Source organism: Puma concolor, chromosome A2, assembly GCF_028749965.1.
Source record: "Puma concolor isolate L17-30 chromosome A2, mPumCon1.1.hap2, whole genome shotgun sequence".
Taxonomy (NCBI): domain Eukaryota; kingdom Metazoa; phylum Chordata; class Mammalia; order Carnivora; family Felidae; genus Puma; species Puma concolor.
Genome location: NC_141668.1, coordinates 145566400 through 145579096, shown reverse-complemented (window position 1 = coordinate 145579096; position 12697 = coordinate 145566400). Strand labels below are relative to the sequence as shown.

General features: G+C 46.3%; 1 protein-coding gene across 2 annotated transcripts in view; it reads left to right on the top strand.

The window, feature by feature from the left end:
- The first annotated feature begins 4889 nt into the window (after positions 1 to 4889).
- ABHD6 (abhydrolase domain containing 6, acylglycerol lipase) overlaps positions 4890 to 12697 on the top strand; it is a 53642-nt gene continuing 45834 nt past the window's right edge. Inside the window, exon 1 of one of the 2 annotated variants that reach the window (XM_086697804.1) lies at positions 4890 to 5251. The gene's annotated coding sequence lies outside the window, so the exon portion shown is untranslated. Of the gene's footprint in view, positions 5262 to 12697 lie in introns of both variants that reach the window. The other variant, XM_086697803.1, reaches the window with a different exon arrangement.

Sequence of the window (12697 nt, the reverse complement as noted above, 5' to 3'; positions counted from 1 at the left end):
TTCAACGTTTATTTATTTTTGGGACAGAGAGAGACAGAGCATGAACGGGGGAGGGGCAGAGAGAGAGGGAGACACAGAATAGGAAACAGGCTCCAGACTCTGAGCCATCAGCCCAGAGCCTGACGCGGGGCTCGAACTCACGGACCACGAGATCGTGACCTAGCTGAAGTCGGACGCTTAACCGACTGCGCCACCCAGGCGCCCCAAACGTTTATTTATTTTTGAGACAGAGAGAGACAGAGCATGAACGGGGGAGGGGCAGAGAGAGAGGGAGACACAGAATCGGAAGCAGGCTCCAGGCTCTGAGCCATCAGCCCAGAGCCCGACGCGGGGCTCAAACCCACGGACCGTGAGATCGTGGCCTGAGCCGAAGTCGGACGCCCAACCGACTGAGCCACCCAGGCGCCCCTGTTTCATTAGTGTTTTTATCTATCCCTACATGAATACACACTGTCCTAATAACTATACTTTTATAACAAGTCTTGATATCTAATTTTTCTTCTTCATTGCAAATATTTTTACTTTTCTTGGACCTTTGCTCTTCCATATGAATCTTAGAATCAGCTCATAATTTTCTTTTTTACCAGCTCGTAATTTTTTTTTTTTTACCACCTCGTTCCTAATTAATTATTGAAAAGCCCTGTTGAGATTTTGATTGGAATCGTTTCTGATTTTGAAGGAAGCATTTCTAACTTTTCATTATTGAGAATGATAATTGTTGTAGGTTTTTAATTTTGGTGGCCGCCTTTTAACCTGCAAGGAAGTTCTCTTCCTAGTTTCCTATGAGTTATTACCAAGAAAGACTGTTGAATTTTAAAATTTTGCAAACATTGGGATGATCTTATGGTTCCCCTTTAATATATTGATGTGGTTAACTACAGGAATAGATTTCCTAATGTTAAACTATCCTGACATTCCTAGAATAAACCTGTCTTGGTAATGATACATCATCCTTTTTATATATTGCTGGACTCAACTTACTAATATTTTATTTAGGATTTTTACTTCTATGTTTTTGAGGGATTTAGGAGTAATATTGGTCTGATCTTGTTTGGTATGGAATTTAGACTGGTATAATAGGGTGAATTGGGATGTGTTCTCTCATTTTCTATTTTCTAGAAGGGCTTATGAGAGTAATATGATATATGTCTTGAAAGTTTAGACTCACTTCTAGAATCATCAGGCTTTAGTTTTTCCTTTGACTAAATATTTCACCAATTTCTCTAATAATTATAAGATTCATGTTTTCTATAGTTGACAACTGATAGAATTTGCTGGTGAATTGAACTTGTTATCACTATGTAGTGTCACTTTCCATCCTTAATGATTTTTGTTAGTCACCATAACACAGTGATGGTGTTTCTTTTGGATACTGTTTGTGAGGTGTATCATTTTCCACACATTTACTTTTAACCTTCCCAAATTCCTATATTTTTTGGAGTGCCTCTTGAAACAGCACCTCTTGGATTTTTGTAACATCCAAGTTGACAATTTCTGACTTTTAACTGATGAGTTTAGTTAATTTACTATGATTATTAGTAAATCTGGACTTTTTTTTTAATTACCTTTTTTGGGAGGAGGAATCTTACTTTTTCTACAATTCTTTGGGTTGGTTGGCATTTGTTTATTGGCTTATGTAATTCCACCCCCCCCCAATGGTTTGAAAGTTATACATGTTATTTATATTACTTTAGTGAATACCACTGACAATGTACCACACATAATTAATAAAGCCAAAATTACTATCTTAATTCCCTTCCCGCACAAATGCAAAAGCACTGGGACACTATTTTTTTTTTTTTTTTACCACCTCATTCCTAATTGATTGTTGTCTCTTATTTTAGTTCTGACCTTGTGTAAACATACAGATTATGGGGGCGCCTGGGTGGCTCAGTTGGTTGAGTGTCCAGCTCTTAATTTCTGCACTGAGTGTTGTGCCTGCTTGGGATTCTCTCTCTTTCCCTCTGCCCCACTCCTCTACTCTTTCTCTCTCTAAAAAAATAAAAAAATTAAAAATTAAAAATAAACTTATGGATTATGCATTATGTCATCATTATTGTTTTGTACTGACAATTTTGTTTAGATTCACTCTATTTACCAATTTCCTCACTCAGTATGCCTTCTTTCATTTCAGTTCTTAATTGGGTCTTTTTTTCTTCTTTCTGAGGTATACCTTAGAAGTTCAGTTAGTCAAGTCTTCCAGTTGTAAATTCACTTTATTTGTATTTAACTCTTATTCCTGAAAGGCTGAGGATCCAATTCTCAGGTCTTTGGAGATACTATTCAATGCCTTTGAGTTTCCTATGTTGCCATTCAGAAATCTGCAGGAAATCTAATTCCTTTTCTGGGGAATAATCTGTCTTTTTTATCTCTAGCTGCTTTTAAGTTCTTTGTTTTTATTTTTATTTATTTCTTTTTTTTTTTTTTTTTAAGATTTTTATTTATTTTAAGAGAGAGAGAGAGCAGGCAAGTTGGGGAAGGGCAGAGAGAAAGGGAGAGAGAGAATCCCAAGCAGGTTCCATGCTCAGCATGGAGCCCAACACAGGGCTTGGTCTCATGACCTGACCCAAAATCAAGAGCCTGGATGCTTAACCAACTCTTAATTTCGGCTTAGGTCACGATCTCAGGTTTGTGGGTTTGAGCCTCATGTGGGACTCTGTGCTGACAGTGCAGATTGACAGTGTGGAGCCCGCTTAGGATTCTCTCTCCTCTCTCTCTGCCCTTCCTCTGCTCGCATGTAAACACATGTGCACTGTCTCTCTCTCTCTCTCAAAATGGATGAATAAATTATTTTTAAAAAGATTTTATTTTTAAGTAATCTCTACACCCATCATTGGGCTCGAACTCACAACCCTGAGACCAAGAGTCGCTTGTTCTACCCACTGAGACAGCCAGGCACCCCTTCTTTGTTTTTAGTGTCCTGCAGTTTCACTACAATGTCTCTTGGTGTGGATTTCCTATTATTTATCTTGCTTAGGATGTGTTATGCTTCCTAAAACTGGGGATTCATGTCTTTTTTCTGCTTTAGAAATTCTTACCCTTTACCACCTCAAATATGGCCTCTCCTCTTTTTTAAAAAAAACTTTTTTTAACGTTTATTTTTGAGACAGAGAGAGACAGAGCATGAACGGGGGGAGGGTCAGAGAGAGGGAGACACAGAATCTGAAACAGGCTCCAGGCTCTGAGCTGTCAGCACAGAGCCCGACGCAGGGCTCAAACTCACGGACCACAAGATCATGACCTGAGCTGAAGTCGGCCGCTTAACCGACTGAGCCACCCAGGCACCCCTGGCCTCTCCTCCTTTGATGCTGCTTAAATGGATTTTAGATCTACTCAGTCTATTCTGCATATTATGTAATATCTTGTTTTCATATTTTTCATGTCATATCACTCTGTTGTCTTCTGATTAATTTCTTCAGATAGGTCTTCCAAATCACCATATTTGGTTAATCATGATCCATGAGAATCCTGAGCAACTTACTCTTTGATGAGTACACTATCCCTGAAGCTCTGAGAACAATTCCATGAAGCATGTCGAATGCAACTCTTGAAATCTGAATGATGAGATGGCCAACGTCTTAGAGGAAGATGCTTCAGCCCAAGCCAGGGAGATTGTCCCTAACTCTGGATGGATTCCAGCAGCCCTAACAAAGGCAGATTTTATGAGGTAGTTACCAGTGGCCTCAGAGATGTTCCTTTGCCACATCTCTGAAGCTTTTTGTCCATGACCCATTCTTAAAAACCAGGACCTGCCCAACTCAACCAGGTTCTGCCAGTCTGGAGGGTTTGGCAGGAGGGAGGCTGCCTTTGTGGTGGAGTTAAATACCAAGAGAGTCCTGCTGGGCACTGGTCCCACCTACGTCTGGAGCAAGAGGCAGACAAGGAAGCCTTCATTCAGGGCAGCAGAAGATACCACTCCTCACCCCCACCCCTCACACACTGCTCAGCACATAGTAAGTGCTCAGTAAGATTTTATTATATGAATGAATAAACACTCTGATGGAAGAAGTCCCTAGTGCAGTGTGGGCCTGCTGGAGGAAGTGACATCTAAATGGAGGCATAGAAAAAATAAATAAATTGAGGCACAGTCAAGAGGAAGTAGTCAGGCCAAGAAGAAAAAGAAGAGTTCTTGGTGGAGGGAACAGCCCATTCAAAGGCCAAAGTGGTAGAATTCAGCTTGGGCACCCTCAGAATACTAGATGAGGGTGCAGTGGTAAACTGAGGCCAGATGCTCAAAAATCCCGGCTTTGTGGTAGATAAGCTAGTCAAACAACACCATTTGAATTTAATGGGTGATAACTTTTATGCTCCCCTCCTAATTTTTAATTTATTTGCCTAATTAGGTTTAACTGTCCTTAAAAAGAAGAAATGACCATAGTGGGGATTCAACCAGCAGTGGATGAAAGCCTTTCCAAGATTACTATTTTGTGTCCCACCCTCTCCCCCACCACCCCCAGCTTTGGAACCAGGTGCAGGGTTTGAATTCCCAATTCTGTCCTTTATAGGCTGAACCCATGGGCAAGCGGCTCACCTTTCTTCTGAGAAAGGAAGCCAATCACAACGCGTACCTTACAGTATTAAATGAGACGACATGTGTAAGGCAGTGTTGCTTGGCTTGCCTGTGAGCCTGTGCCTATTTTTCTGAGCCTTTGGGGGGCAGAGATCCAGCCAGAGTCACTTTGGAGCCACGTGCCCAGTAGCACTAGGCACATAGTAGCTGCTCAGTAAATGAAACAACGCCTCGACGAACTCTGGCGGTGCCTTGTGGAACTGTGGCTCCTTGGGTCCCAGTCCGTAGCCTTTGCCCTAAGTGAGCTGTTTAGGGGCGGGGCGGGGCGGGGCGGGGCGGGGCGGGGCGGCCGGGTTCTGCCCTCGGCACTTAGCGCTGAGCGCGGAGAGCAATAGGCGCTGGCACTGGGGCCTGGGCTCTTAAGTGCTTGGAGACAGGTTGCGGAGGTCGGGCTGTGGAAGCCACTAACTCGCCCCTCCGGGTTTAACGCTCTGAGCTGGGGCGCAGAGGAGCTTAGAGTAGACTGGACGCTGCAGCCGCGGAGCTGCGCCAGGGGCGACGAAGGCGGAGCCGGCTTTTCCGTCGGCTGACTCAGGCCGGCGCGGCGCGCCTTTAAGGCGTCCGGCTGAGCCGGGCGCGGGGAACCGAGCGACGCGGGCACGAGCGCAGCTGCCGGACGCGAGCGCGGCTGGGGGACGAGGACTGGCCTTTGGATCCCGCGGCACTATCCGGGCGCTTGAGGTCAGGTCAGGTGAGCGCCGGCGGGCCGGGCGGGGGGTGCGCACCTGAAAGGGAGGGTATCCGGGGGCTCCCCTCCCCCCCCGCCCCGGCCCTGTGACCTGCCCTCCACTTTTCGTTGCAAGGCTGCCTGGCCGCCCCGCAAGCGGCGCACGGGGCGAAATGGGTCGGGAACCTGCACCTCTGTTTCTACTCGGTTCTCTCGCTCCGGCATTAGCCCCTGCACGCTCCCCTCCAGTGCCTGGATAGGTTTGACATTCCCCGAATCCCAGATGCCCCTACTTCCCAGGCGGCCTGCTGCCCTAAGCCCAGGGACGAGGTGAGGCTGGGTCGGGGACCTGCACCCTTTTTCTGTTCCGCCTCCCACCGCTGGCTCCGGCACCAGTCCTTCTGCGTCCCTCCGGGTGGCTGGATGGTTTGGAGGCTCCTGCACCCTCGTTCCTCCCACTTCCCGAGGAAAGGCTGCAGCTCGACCTCCCAGCTAATGGCGCCAACCCCCGTCCGGTCCCCAGATATCTGCGCCCCTCGGGACCTCCTCCAGCCAATACCTACCCCCAGCAGCTTTTTAGCTCACTTTTCTTCAGCCCACCCCAGTTCCCCTGGCCTCATGCCCTCTCCTCCCAGCAACCCTTGAGTCAAGATGCTGGTACAACCATCCCAACAGCCCGGTGCCGCCCGGCAACCCCCAGCATCCCCCGCCTACACTTTCACTGGCTTCTTGGCAGCCTTGGAAATTCGGATTGTGTAACGCTGGCTGCAGGGCAGAGCACATGCAGATGAGTGGAGGAGGCCAAGTTGACAAGAGAGATAGGGAGAGAGGAAGAGGGTGCCAGAGGGTCTAGAGGCTGTGCATCCAGGGATATGTGCCTTGAGCCCTTTTTGTGCTCCGAGGTTTGGTTGATTAAGAAGAGGTTTCAGCTTGGACTGGAGACCAGCATTTGCCTCACCTCTCACCTGTCCAGAAAACCCTAATGGCTGGCTCTACCTGGCTGGGAGTTAAGTTATTATAAATAATAGCTGACATAGAATAAATACTGGCTGCCAGATCATGTGCTAAGCACCTTTAGAGGATTACCTGCCTTACTTCTCCCAACAGCTCCCAGAGGTAGGTACCAATGTTATGCCCATTTCTCAGAGGAAGAATGTGCCCCCTTCCCAGGGCACAGTGAATCTGACCTCAAAGCCCCCATTCTGAACCACTAGACTTATTTTTACCCAACTGTAACTAATAAATTCTTATCAACATTTTTATAACATAGGAAGTCAGAAATAAGATAAATTAATAATCTATGTTCTTAGCACCAATTTATTTTTCTAAAAATATTTTCTCAGACCAACGAGGGGTCCTGGGTGTCCTCCTCAAGGAGACTGATGCCCAAAGAGAAGGGACATGCTGGAGGCCATACAGCTAAGAAGTACCAGGGCTGGGGTGCTAAACATGTCCTGGGATGGTCAGTCCTCACTTCCTGGGTTCCCAGTACTGCCCCAGCCCATCAGCCTAGGCCCCTGGAGATTCTGTTCCCTCTTTGTATCCTGATTTCCCCCCTCCCCCACCCCCTGCCTCCTGTGCTATAATCCAGGCAGGTGACCTGCTGCCTTTGCTTAGGCTGTTCCCTCCTCTGGGAATGCCCTCCCTGGAATCTCTGAAGTCTAAATCTTACCTTAGCTCCAGCTCAGCGGTCCCCTCTAGGAATACACCTCTGATTCCTCCCCTGGCCCCAACTGAAAGTGATTCCTTTCTCCCCTGGGATCTTATAACTGGGATCCTACTGCCTTCCACCTTCATGATGGCATCTGGAAAGTTCTGTCTGCATGTGTCTGCCTATGCTCTCTGGGGCAGCTATGCTGGTGGGATCAGAAGCGTTCCTCAAGACCCTTTTTCCCATCTGCCTGGTGAAGCCCCAGGACAAAAGGGGAGAGAGAGAGAGAAAGAGAGATCCGGGGTGGGAGGGTGGGGGGGAGAGTTATGACATGGTTTCCAAAGTAACGATAGACTCAGAATTTCTGAACCCTGCAACACCAAACTCCCTTCATTGAGCTACAGCCTGATCATAGGGAGAATGGCTCAGCATGGTACCTAACGTTATGATTACAGGTTTGTTTTTGTTCATGACCCAGAGGATTCCCCCCAGAGAATCAGAGAGACTTGGGTCCAAATCCACTGCTACCACTGCTACCTGTGTGGCCATGGACCTATTATCTAACCTCTCTGAGTCTTAGCTTCTGGTAATGGCACCTGTTTCAGAAGGCAATGGTAAGATTTAGATAAAGCACAAGGTCCAGCATGTGGTAAGCACTCAGTAAGCACCAGCTATTATGGAGAGTGAGACAGTGTTGGCTCCACTTTGAATTACTGGAAATGTATTCAATCGTTACTGACTGGCTCATATTGACTCTGCTTAGAGGTGGGCCAGAGGAGTCCCAACCAAGAAGAGGTAAGCATTTTTTTTTTTTAAGATTTTAATTTTTAAATCATCTCTACACCCAAAGGGGGCTTGAACCCACAGCCTCAGGATCAAGAGTCACATGCCCCACCGACTGAGCCAGCCAGGCACCCTGAGATAAGCATCTTGTGTATGTGGTCAGAAAGGCCTCTGAAGCTTTCTTCGACACTACACCATCCATTGCTTTGGTAAAAAGAATGGCCTTTTCTGTTTTTTAGCTTTAAAAATCCGAGCTTTGAGTTCTGTGAGGCTGTGAGGCTGCACATATCTAGAGTAAACGTGTGAATACAGTTCATGCAATTGTAAGTAATTGTGAAACTACTGATAGGAAGATAAAACACTCGTTCTTAGAGGTTACATGGGTTTGCATATGTGTTGGTTCAGACTTATCTTTGGGGCAAAAGGTTTGAATCAAAGATTTACTTTGGATTAGGGAGGGAAGGAAAATAACAGTGAGTGTTTTTTCCTAGTAAGTAGCTCAGAGTAGAAATCAGCTTCCCTACCAGTCATATTCTTTACCAATGCCTGATTGTTTTGGTGACTAGGTCAATTTTTACAGTGATGAGTGTTCAAAAGAAAAGGGCCAGGAATGTCTCCCTCAAAGCTAAGTGTTTGGAATATGCTGGAAAACCGGCTCGGTGGGTTGAAAAAAAAAATCGTTAAAATTTCTCCTAATTTGATTATTGGCATAAGTTACTATTGCCTTTGATAATTTCAAGACTGTTGCGCTTAGATATTTTAAGTCATACATTTTTGTAAGTTTTCATGGTTCTGTGGCATTTAGCAGGCTATAGGACTTTATCTCTGTGACCCTGTAGGGACATAAATACTTTTCATACTGTCAACATGGTGGCTATCAACTTCAAATTAAATAAATTTAAAAATTCTCTTCTTAAGTCACACTAGCCACATTTCAAGTGCTCAGTAGTGACTGTATTAGGTAGAGCAGATGGAGAACATTTCCATCTTTCCAGAAAGTTTTGCAGGATGGCGCTGTTTATATCAAAAAGGCCATGGGCGAACAGGGTTAAGTTCCATTCTTTCTGGCAAGTCACTTGCGGACCAAGAAATGGAATGTGCCGAGGATATTTCATTGTCAAGAATTAGGATGATACTTAAATCCCCTTAGCCTCATTTTCGCTTTCTGGTTCACTGTCGTTTAACCCTGCCAGCTTCAAAGGATTAGGGAGAAGATGGAATCAAATGAAATGTCTTCTAGCAGTGTTTCTCCATCCTGGCTGCATGTTAGAATGGCCTAGGGAATTTTAAATTATTTTATTTTATTTTGAGAGTGAGAGAGAGCGCGTGCAACTCACATGCACAGGAGCAAGGGAGGGGCAGAGAGAGAGAGAGGGAGAGAGAGAATCCCGGTCAGCCTGAAGCAGGACTCAATCTCACACCCGTGAGATCGTGACCTGAGCCAAAATCAAGAGTGGGAGACTTAGCCAACCTAACCATCCAGGCGCCCCCGCCTAGGGAATTTTTTAAAAATACCCATGTCCAGCCTCTGCCCCAGGCCAAATGAATCTGAATCTCTGGGGATGGTTTCCCAGAATCTATATTTTTAAAATGCTACCTGGGGGAGTCTGTGCAGCCAGGCCTTCAAGACTGTGAACTTAAAAGAAAAAAAAATCCCTGAGGACTGGAAGACAGTGTTTCAAGGTAGATATAGTAAGTGGCTAAGAATGCTCCTTATTGATTTACTTTAGCAATAAATCCAGGGTTGGAGGTCAGTGGGTTCACTTCCTCCAAAAGGGCTCTCGGTTGAGGACAGCTTTGTCCCCAAGGGTGCATTTGGCAGTGTCTGGAGACATTTTTTCTTGTCACGACTTAGGGGTGGCTTCGAGTGGGTAGAGGTCCCAGATTCTGCTAAATATCCTACAATACATAGGACAGCCTCCCACAACAAAGACCTAGCTGGCCCAAAATGTCAGTTGTGCCACAGCTGAGAAACCCTGATCTAGACACAATTTTTGCAAACCAAAGTCCTATCTGACCTTGGATGTAGTTGTCTCTTGAAAGAAGGTCAAGATATGCTCCTAAACTGGGCCCTCAGAAACCCTCTGGATCGTATTCCAGGCTTTCAGATCCCAGAAGCCACGTAGGGTGTCACTGCCTGTCGTTGGATGCGTTTGGGGCTGCACCAAGGAAACTGCTGATTCAGGGGCACAGGGCAGTCTGCGGATGATGTGGGGAGAGGTTCTTACACTGCTGCAGGTTGGGATCCTCTTCTTTTTGTGAAGCAATTATATAAAGTAATAGCAGCCTTTGCCTTGGGCTGTTTTCCAGAAGCTGTGGCTCTGTGGCTGTTGGCGTTGGATGTTTACTTTGTGATATACCCCAAACAAGATTCGAGCCTTGTGTGTGATGAATTTTGGGAATGGAGCAATGGGCTAGACTCTGGGAGTATCAAGACAGCAGCACAGACACTCCCACTGACTCCCGCATCTGAGTGGCACTGGAGGGGATGGAGGGGTGGCAGGGCTGCCTCCCCAGACCTGGGAGGGCAGGCAGGGTCTTCCCGGCTGTACAGAGTGAGCACTTGGTATCTGCCCGTCACTGCTTGGGGCAGTCTCCACGCATCCTCTCATTTTGTCCTTTCACAGGGGCTGTAGGAGGTCAGCTGATTCGCCAAGGTCACACAGCTGGTGGGTAGCAGAGCAGAGATTTGAACCCAGGCTGTAGAACTGCAGAACTGAATCCCCCGAGGAGCATTTACAGACTGGGGCTGTGCTTCCCAGCCGAGACTTGTAGGATGAGCTGGAGCTCACCAGGCAGGGGGGAGAAAAGGCACATGGGGGAGAGGGTATCATGCGTGCCAGAGCCGTGGAGGTATGAAAGAGCATGACATGTCAGGGATTATAGCTCACTCAGAGATGGGGTGTGTGTGACAGGAGAGGATGATGCTTGAGAGACGGGGAGGTATGAAATCCTATGTAGCCACGTGAATCGTGCTGAGGACCACTGGGAGCCACTGGTGGAATGGGATGGAGGCAGAGAAAGAGCTGTGTGACATTGGGCAGCTTGCTTAACCTCTCTGAGCCCCAGCCTCCCATCTGGGAAAGGCCTCTAAAACTCAGCACTGCGAAGATTGTTCATTTTGTTGGTGACCATGAGGAACAGAGTGAAAGAGTGGCCTGCAGTGGCACTGGTGGACAGCCCTGTTGATTTGTGACCTCCTGGCTTATCCTTATTTACAAAGTGCCTGCCACAGGCAAGGCAGTGTGTCCTCAAGTGCTGTGGCGAGGTGCAGAGATGTAGTAAGACTCGTGTTGAAGACTTGCAGCCTCGTGGAGGGCGCAGTGAGTGTGCTCACGGGTACTGTGATAAAAGACACACATCCCCAGGGCCACAAGAGACGAGTATTCCGACAAAATATCTGAGGCATGGAGGTTCCTAATGCCTGGGGGACCAAGGGCAGGTACACTGAAGGAGATAACTCCTAACTCTGCCAGAAAGATTCGTGAAGGAAAAGATCAGGGTAAGTCATGGGCATCTTCCAGGTAGAGAGATTGGGGGAAATAGAGAAAAATAAAAAACCGGTTCAGGTGCAGTCACCCAGAGGGTCAGAGTATCAGCATTTCTGGTATCTGATTCCCTGCGGTTTCCAGATTATAGAGGGGAAGCAGAAGTCATCATAGTAGGAAAATATTCAGTGATGAACTTGCCACGTACAGACTGAGCCTCCACTCTATCACCCCTCCCTCTGTATTCAAGCCAGGCTCCGGGACCATCTACATCTTGGTCATCTCTCCCAGCTCCTAGGATGTTTTGCAAATACATACAGGACAAACACTGAAATTGTAACTCTTGTGAGAGAGGCAAGACTTCATGAAATGAAAGCAAGCAATGTTGGAGGACTGCTGGAATGACATGTCAAGGCAGTAATAGACGAGGATCTGGCAGTGTGACACCTGATGAAGAAAAGGGGAAAGAGGCTTGAAAATCAAACAAGCAAGCCCTTGAGAGATCAATTGGGTATGTTTGCAAAAATGTCCTTTTTGCAATAGCACTGGTCACCAAATGTTAACTGGAAGGATTTATCAGGCTTTAAAATGATCCACGTGAGATTTATTCTTTGTTCTAAGAATTAGCACAGGATTGCAGTTATGACCTAATTTTGTTTAATGTTTACTATTGCTTTTAAAATACATTTGATTTGGGTTTTTTTTTAATGTGGATTAAGTTCTAAACAGAACTGTTTTCCTCTTAACTGTGAACTCTCCCGTACCACGTCCCTTTTTCTGATGCTGATTCTCCTGGGTTATAGAGATGTCCTTCGGAAGGAGATTCTGGCTAGAAAGAAGGTGGGGACCAGCTCACAAAGGGCCCTGAATGCTGGGCCTCTGCTGGGAGCCAGAAATCTTGTCCTGATTAAAAAAAAAAAAAAAAAAAAAACCTCCTGGCTGTTGATAACAGGGCTCCTTTTTGTGGAACTCTGACTTTGTTCCTGCAGTTAGAAAATGCTGTCGACCAACTTCACCTCCTTTAGAAGTGACAAAACCCTCTTTAATCTCCTTGCTTTTCCTTTTATTTTGAATCACAGATTCCACAATGGGAGAATGTTTTTCTTTGGGGTGCTGAGGTTCTATTTTAGGCCCTCTGCTATTGCATACCCATATAGAAGGCTATTTTAATTCTTTTCAGTCATGTGGAAGATAGTCACTTAAGCAGTGCTCTTTCTAGCACTTTACCTTTGAGAGGTGACCTCAGCTGATGACAGTGCATGCATTTGCACTAATCTGTAAGAGAGGTGCTGGAATAAAAATTTGTTCTGGACTCCCTGAGAGCCTGAAGGCTTTGGGATCTTTGGAGATCAAAGGTCAAGTGACTTTGGCTCTTCATTTATCCAGCAGGAGACTGTCTTGTATTTCTGTAGAGTTTCTTGTTTAAAACAAAAGTTTTGGGGGCGCCTGGGTGGCTCAGTCCGTTAAGCGTCCAACTTCGGCTCAGGTCATGATCTCACAGTTTGTGAGTTTGAGCCCCATGTTGGGCTCTGTGCTCA